The sequence below is a fragment of the Cebus imitator genome, unplaced genomic scaffold (assembly GCF_001604975.1).
Source record: "Cebus imitator isolate Cc_AM_T3 unplaced genomic scaffold, Cebus_imitator-1.0 Scaffold242, whole genome shotgun sequence".
NCBI classification, from domain to species: domain Eukaryota; kingdom Metazoa; phylum Chordata; class Mammalia; order Primates; family Cebidae; genus Cebus; species Cebus imitator.
Window position 1 is genome coordinate 1,987,449 of NW_016107557.1, and position 7,770 is coordinate 1,995,218.

Below are 7,770 nucleotides of genomic sequence, written 5' to 3' on the forward strand. Positions count from 1 at the left end.
TTTTTTTTGAGACAGAGTCCTGCTCTGTCACCCAGGCTGGAGTGCAGTGGCATGAACCTCCCAGGTTTAAGCAATTCTTGTGCCTCAGCCTCCCTTGTAGCTAGGACTATAGGCACCTGCCACCATGCCTGGCTAATTTTTTGTATCCTTAGTAGAGATGGGGTTTCACCAGTGTTGGCTAGGCTGATCTCAAACTCCTGATCTCAAGTGACCTGCCCACCTCGGCCTCTCAAAGTGCTGGGATTACAGGTGTGAGCCACTGCGCCCAGCCTTTCATTGGTTTTAAATTACATTATTCATACGATTGTATATTGCATCATAGATTTTAAATGCAAAGATTAAGTAAATGGAGTACATAAGTGATTCCCATTATTTTACTATGAATCTTACTACCACCTTTTCTACTTCAACCTGTAACTTTTGTGGGTTTTTATATTGTTTTGTTGTGTTTTGTTTCAGACAAGATCTTTCTCTGTTGCCCAGGCTGGAGTGCAGTGGCGTGATCATGGCTCACTGCAGCCTTGACCTCCTCAGCTCAAAAGATCCTCCTGCCCCAGTCTCCCAAGTAGCTGGAACCACAGGTACATGCCACCATTCCAGCTAATTAAAAAAAGTTGTTTTTAGAGATGGGGTCTTGCTATGTTGTTCAGGCTGGTCTTGAAGCCCTGGGCTCAAGCATCCCTCCCACTGAAGCCTTCTGAGTCACTGTGATTACAGGCATGAGCCATCACACCCAGCCAACCCTGGGACACTTAAATTGCATTTTTTCCTGAATAACAAACTCCAAATAAACTGGAGACATTTTTTCAACCTATCTTTTCATATCTCTGTAGAAGATTGCCTGAGCTCCCTAACTCTTAATAACAGAATGTACTGCATTTGATACTCTCCAAATCCTCAACGTTTCCCAAGCCAAAGGCATGAATGTGTTCAAAGTTTTGTCCTTTCCTTTCTGGGATATGTGTGCAAGAGGCTGTGTGTGGATTTTACATGATCATTCTCAGCTGTTTCTATTTACCTCTCCTCCTACAGACTATGAGGTTCTCAGGGGTGGGAATGGATTTGTCTAAATCAGGAACTTAAACGAAGCGTGTGCCCAATAAATATGTATTGAATTTAATTGAATTTTGTTTTTTAAAAGGTGTCATCATTTACAATCAGCATTTCTAAAGAAAGCACTTTGAACATGAGGCTGAGGAGATTGTGCGGCATGGCGAGAGCTCGGTTCACTGGCTCCAGGTCTGGACCACGTGGAGCAGCCACGTCTTCTCTTTTTGTCTTGTAGGAAGACTGAGTCCCAAATCAGGTAGCTCCTCGGTATAGAGACACACTGTGTATTGGTGGAGCTGGGCAGGTGGAAAGCTGGAATGAAATGAGAACAGCCTTCAATCCCTGGACTATTACAACAGTCTCAATGTTCTCTGCCTTTCCCCACCACCCTCACCTTCAAATCTTTTTTTCTTTTTTTTTGAGATAGAGTCTCGCTCTGGTAGCCTAGGTTGGAGTGCAGTGATGCGATCGCGACTCACTGCAACCTCCGCCTCCGAAGTTCCAGCGATTCTCCTGCCTCAGCCTCCCAAGTAGCTGGTGTTACAGGCACCTGCCACCAGCCACCATGCCCGCTTAGTTTTTGTATCTTTAGTAGAGATGATATTTCATCAGTATTTTGCTAGGTGGGTCTTGAACTCCTGACCTCAGGTGATCCACCAGCCTCGGTCTCCTGAAGTGCTGGGTTTAACAGGTATGAGCCACCACATCTGGCCTCACCCTCAAATCTGTTTCACACCTGCTGTTGGAATTCCATTGGTCGTCTAAGCCCTGGGGCAGTTGTGGTCACTCCTCTGCAGTTACACATCCACCCAGATGCACCTCCGTGAGACCCACCACTGTGTGTTAAAATTATTTGCATATTTTTCTGCTTCTCCCACTGGGCTAAAAAACTTAACTTTAAAAAAAAAAATGATGTCTCTCTCTGTGGCCCAGGCTCGAAGTGAAGTGGTATGATTACAGCTCACCACGGCCTTAAACTCTTGGGCTCAAGGAATCCTCCCCGCTTCAGCCTCCTCTCCTGAGTAGCTGGAACTACAGGGGCGTGACACCATGCCTGAATCCTTTTTCTTTCTTTTCTTCTTTCTTATTTCCTCCTCTTTCTCTCCCTCCTCCTCCTACTCCTTCTTCCTCTTTTTTGTAGAGACAGGGTCTTGCTTAGTTGCTCAGGCTGGTCTCAAATTCCTGGCTTCAAACAGTCCTCCTACCTCAGCCTCCCAAAGCGCTGGAATTATATGGAATTATAGTTAATGAGCCACTGCACCAGGCCTAAAAATATTCTGAGGTCAAGAACTATGTTATTTTTCTTCTTGCTGTTTCCAGAGTGAGAAGCATAGTAGATACACGGTAAGTATAAGTTCATCCTAAAGTCCTATGCTGACAGCTGCACCTTCTTGCAGTCCGCCTTCTAGCCTCATCTCTCCCTGCTCATCTCTCTAGCCTGGTCTCTCCCTGCTCCTCACTCTGTGTCACCTCCCATGGTCCACAGCCGGTTGCATTGCCCTGGAGTGTGTTGGAAAGGTAGACTCTCAGGCCCCGCCTCACACCCAGGATGCAGCATCTCTGCGGAGGGGCCCAGGAACTGGTTTGACCAGTTCTCTGGGAGATGAGGACACTAAAAGAGATCCCTCCCTGACCTAGGTGCACTGGCCTCAGCTTACCTGGGCTATGGTGCTTCCTGCACATGCCTTCACCTTCTTCATCCCAGGCGCTGGCTCGGTTTCCTCCACTCACAGAGCCCTCCTCTGTGCTGGTCCCTGGAGGAGAGCAGAATATACAAGACCCAGAAGCTGGAGGCTGGACTGTAGGGTCCTGTAGCAAGTGGTAAGAGTTGAGGCCACAAAGGGAGACAGGAGCCACAGCTTATGGCTTAAGTTGTCACATGAATTATAAAAGGGTTTATAATTCATGGCGATCTTAGACATATTTTAGAATTTGAGATTTGTGAGGGAAAACCAATTAACACCAGTGAGATCCGGGAAGCAGGCTTGGCCATCTGTGGGAAGCCAAAGTCAAGTGGAGATGAGGATGGTTGAGGCGAAAGGGCTCCTCTCTGGGAGTGCGTCTGGCCTCCTCCCCGCCTCGGGTTTAGAGGTGACTCCCGGGATGCCATGGCGCTGTCCTCTGCCATAGCGCCTACCACAATGCTATGTATACTTCTGTCCCCTGGGGAAGTGTCTTTGTTTGTCTTTGTTGGGAGGGACACTCATGTATTTTTCATTTTTGTACACTCAGTGCCTGGAAAGTATTAGTGACTGAACAACTTTTTTTTTTTCTTTTTTAAAGAGGCAGGGTCAGCTGGATGCGGTGGCTCATGCCTATAATCCTAGCACTTTGGGAGGCTGAGGAGGGAGGATCATGGGGTCAGGAGTTCGAGACCAGCCTGGCCAACATGGTGAAACCCCATCTCTACTAAAAATACAAAAATTAGCCAGCTGTGGTGGCACATGCCTGTAATCCCAGCTTCTCAGGAGGATGAGGCCAGAGAATGGCTTCAACTCGGGAGGCAGAGGTTGCAGTGAGCCGAGATCATGCCACTGCACTGTAGCCTGGGCGACAGAGCGAGACTGTCTCAAAAAAAAAAAAAAAAAAGACAGGGTCTCACTCTGTCGCCCAGGCTGGAGGGCAGTAGTGTAATCATAGCTCACTGCAGCCTCAACTTCTCCTGGCCTCAAGTGATCCTCCCTCCCCAGCCTCCCAAGTTGCTGGGACCACAGGCAGTATGCCCAGCTAATTAAAAAGAAAAAATTGTTGTAGAGACAGGGTCTCGCTATGTTGCCCAAGCTGATCTCGAACTCCTGGGCTCAAGCAAACCTCCTGCCTTGGCCTCCCAAAGTGCTGGGACTACAGGTGAGAAGTCCCTGTGCTAGCCAGACAACTGTTTTTTGAATGAATGGGAATGACCTACTCCTACTGCCTTTTTATTTTGATTTTTTTCCTTTGGAGGATTTTCCAGTAAAAACAAGAAAACCTGCTAGACAAATTCTAAAAGAGCTGTACCACTTCCACCTGGCTTTTGAGATGAGAATGGGCAGTGTGAGGACAGGCAGAGGTGTCGTTCCAACCTGGGCTGCATGATAATGGATAACCCTAGAAGCTCTGGCAAGCACTGATGCCTGGAAGCAGCTGTAGGGACTTTCCTTCAACTGGACCACAGTGTGGCCTGGGCATTAGGCTTTGAGAGGCTACCCCGGGGATTCTGGCATGCAGCAAAGGTTGGAAACCAGGCAGTAGAGGGAGTACAGGCAGGCAGGGAGGCCAGGCAGGAAGCCCTTGCCCTAGACAGGAGTGACATGGGCGCCTGTGCAGATAGCAGGATGAAACGTGCTCAGAATTAAGGTGCTTAGAGTCAATGGGGTTCATGGAGAAGGTAAAGAAGCACAACCCACCCACTTTCCTCTTGTCTGTCACCTGCTCCTCTCTGGCATCCCTCCACTTCTGGGTTCTGGCAGGTTGGCTTGCTGTGTCCCTCTCCACGCCCCTGCCACCTTTTGCTGTAATTCTGGGCGATGTCAATATCGCCATGGACAACCCACCTAGAGGCCTGTGGTCCCTGGGGCTTCCTGTCTTTTTTTTTTTTTTTTTTTTTTTTTTTTTTTTTTTTTTTTTTTTTTTTTTTTTTTTTTTTTTTTTTTTTTTTTTTTTTTTTTGAGATGGAGCCTCACTCTCAGGCTGGAACGCAGTGGCACAATCTCGTCTCACTACAATCTCCACTTCCACATTCAAGTTATTCTCTGCCTCAGCCTCCCAAGTAGCTGGGTTACAGGTGCCCACCACCATGCACAACTACTTTTTGTATGTTTAGTAGAGATGGAGTTTCACTGTGTTGACCAGGGTGGTCTCAAACTCCTGATCTCAGGTGATCTGCTCACCTCGGCCTCCCAAAGTGCTGGGATTATAGGAGTGAGCCACCGTGCCTGGCCCTGACTTTAGTTCTTCCTCTCCTTATCACAACTTTTGTTTTGTTTTTGAGCTGGAGTCTTGCCCTGTCACCCAGCTAGGAGTGCAATGGCGCGACCTCGGCTCACTGCAACCTCTACCTCCGGGGTTCAAGCGATTCTTCTGCCTCAGCCTCCCGAGGAGCTGGGATTACAGGCATGAGACACCACGCCTGGCTAATTTTTTGCATTATCAGTAGAGATGGGATTCACCATGTTGGTCATACTGGTCCTGACGTCAGGTTGATCTGCCTGCCTCAGCCTCCCAAAGTGCTAGGATTTCAGATGTGAGCCACTGCGCCCAGCCTCTTGCTTACATTTTAAACTCATTCACCTCAAAAATCTGAAACTCCAGTATCCCGTCCTGAGGACCTTCTTTCTCCCCAACAGAACCTTGACTTTGTGGTAGTAGCCACGTCATACTCAGTGGCTCAGGGCAGCCGCCCACCCTTGCTGCAGGGCTGCCTTTTGGTCTGGGGGTCTGAGGCTCACTTAGGAGCCTGGTTCAGTTAGCACCCAGTGCAGGCCCAGGAGACACGAGTGTCTGCCGAGAGGCTGGCGGGACAAAGGCCCTTGGTCCAAAAAGCAGGACTTCTCCGTTGTTTAGCTTCTGGAACTGGTGTGGCCATCTCAATGCCAGCAGGAGGGCAAAAATCAACAGCAAGAAAGAAAATTTAAAGCCAGGCAAGGTGGCTCATGCCTGTAAGCCCAGCACTTTGGGAGGCTGAGATGGGTGTATTACCTGGGGCCAGGAGTTCGAGACCATCCTGGGCCACATGGTGAAACCCCATCTCTACTTTGCTTCTTTTCATGGAGAGAAAATTAAGCCAAAAAGTGTGATTACTACAGCCTTTGGGCCCTTGGTTAGATACTGTGAAGCTGTTGGTTTGTGCTGGTTAATGGCACATGCTCTGGAGTGGGGCTGCCCGGGGCCCACACTGGGTCACCACTCATTCATGGTATGGGACGGCCCACGAGTGGTGCTGAGTACTGGTGCAGTGTCAGACACAGGGCAGATGTCCCCTCTGCAGGAGATGCTGTCACAATCTGGACCCACGCCAAGCTCCTCACTGCCATCTGTTCTCAGATAACATCCCCCTCCCCAGCTGTCCCTAGGGGACCCGCCGTGCTAGTCTTCTCTTCTCAAATTTTGGCTTCTTCCACCCTGCATCCCACCTTTGATTATAAATATGGCTAAGTTTTTTGACTTAAAAAAAAAAAGACAACAACAACTCTCCCTCTCAGCCCTGCACCTGTCTGTGGCTCCCCAAAGGAGTCTCAGCATTTCTGTTGTTTCACCCACCTGGACCCTGCCCACCCCAAACAAACCCTGATGGGATTGCCTGGGTTTTGTGGGAAACAAAGGAGCAATCCTCAATCGCCCACCACTCCAGCTGAGGAAGATGTATTGTTTTTAAGTAAATAGTAAGTGGAGCCATGCCCTTTTTTAGAGAAGCGTTCCAGCAGAGATGGACATGGCCCACCCCATGGCCCTTACGGAGAGTTAGCCGCAGCACAGCACATGCGCTCTGGACAGCAGCCCAGAAAGGCCCTTGCAGGCTGGCGCAGGGTGTGCAGGCGCCCAGGTGACACACAGGTCTGACTCAGCGACGCCCAGCAGTCCCTTGGTTGTTGTTTCAGTTTTATAGTTTCCGTAGAACTGGAAAGATGCCACCCAGAAGGGCAGATGGCCACCTGTTGGCTGGTGGAATCACACCAGGATGCAGCTGTTCCTCTGGCCCCTGGCTGAGCCTCTTGGGCACGGAAATCAGGACTGGGTCTTGTCACCAGCAGGTGTGGGAACTAGGAGTGAAACTTCCAGGAAATGGAGAATTTTGGAGAAAGATTCATCCTTAACCTTTATCTCTTGCTGCGATGCCTCTTCTCCATTTCTTTGGCTTGAGAACCACAGTCAGCTGCCTGGTTGCAAAAGCCCATTTTCACAAGGCAAAGGATGGATTACACTTGCCATCCTAGAAGTTTATGGCGGTAAATGCCAGCCTGTGCAGAGGAGCACTGGAAGTCGGCCTTCCAGGCTGCTTCACCCCGTCATGCCCTGCAATGGCTCCCCTCACGTCTCGTTCAACCCCTTCAAAAGAATGGTCCACGCTTGCTCTCTCCAGCTTGCTGTTGTTCCTACTTAGCTCTGTGACGTGCTGTAAGGGACTCCTGCCACTTGTCTCCTTAAGGTCGTCAATAACCATCAAACTTGCCAATCCAGTGGGTATTGTTGAGTCCTCGTCTTTCTGGACCCCTGATGGCACTTGAACTCAGGTGGCTCTTCCCGAAACTCCGCTCCCTTGGCTTCCATGACACTCCCTTTCACTCCCTCCTTTGCACACTCCACTTCTCCTCCGTTCTTCGGTTCTTCTCACTCACACCTCTCTCTCTGAGTGAACTCATTGAGTTTCACAGTTTCTACTGATTCCTAAACCAACATCTCTATCTCAGATTTCTACCCAAGCTTCAGACCCACACATCCAGCTACCTGCAGGCCGTTCCCTAGGCAGCTACCCAGCCTGCCTTCCTCAGCACACTCCTCTTCCAGGAGGCACTGTTCACTCAGTGGCATCACTCAGGCACCCCAGGCTGGAGAATAGGGAGTGACTGCTCACTCCTTGCAGCCAACCAATCATCAAGCCCTCTGCAATTTACCTCTTACAGATTGTTTTGGTCCATTCCCTTGACTACATCCTTTAAGAGGCAGTAGGGGCTGGGAGTGGTGGCTCATGGCTGTGATCCCAGCACTTTGGGAGGCCAAGGAGGGTGGATTGCCTGAGGTTAA

General features: G+C 49.5%; 1 protein-coding gene and 1 non-coding gene across 2 annotated transcripts in view; both read right to left on the reverse strand.

The window, feature by feature from the left end:
- PRELID3A (PRELI domain containing 3A) overlaps nucleotides 1–7,770 on the reverse strand; it is a 157,929-nt gene that overhangs the window by 28,235 nt on the left and 121,924 nt on the right. The gene's annotated exons all lie outside the window — the stretch shown is intronic.
- Nucleotides 3,991–4,052, reverse strand: LOC119466948. The gene has a single exon (XR_005195459.1). It is a non-coding gene; the product is annotated as a U7 small nuclear RNA (small nuclear RNA).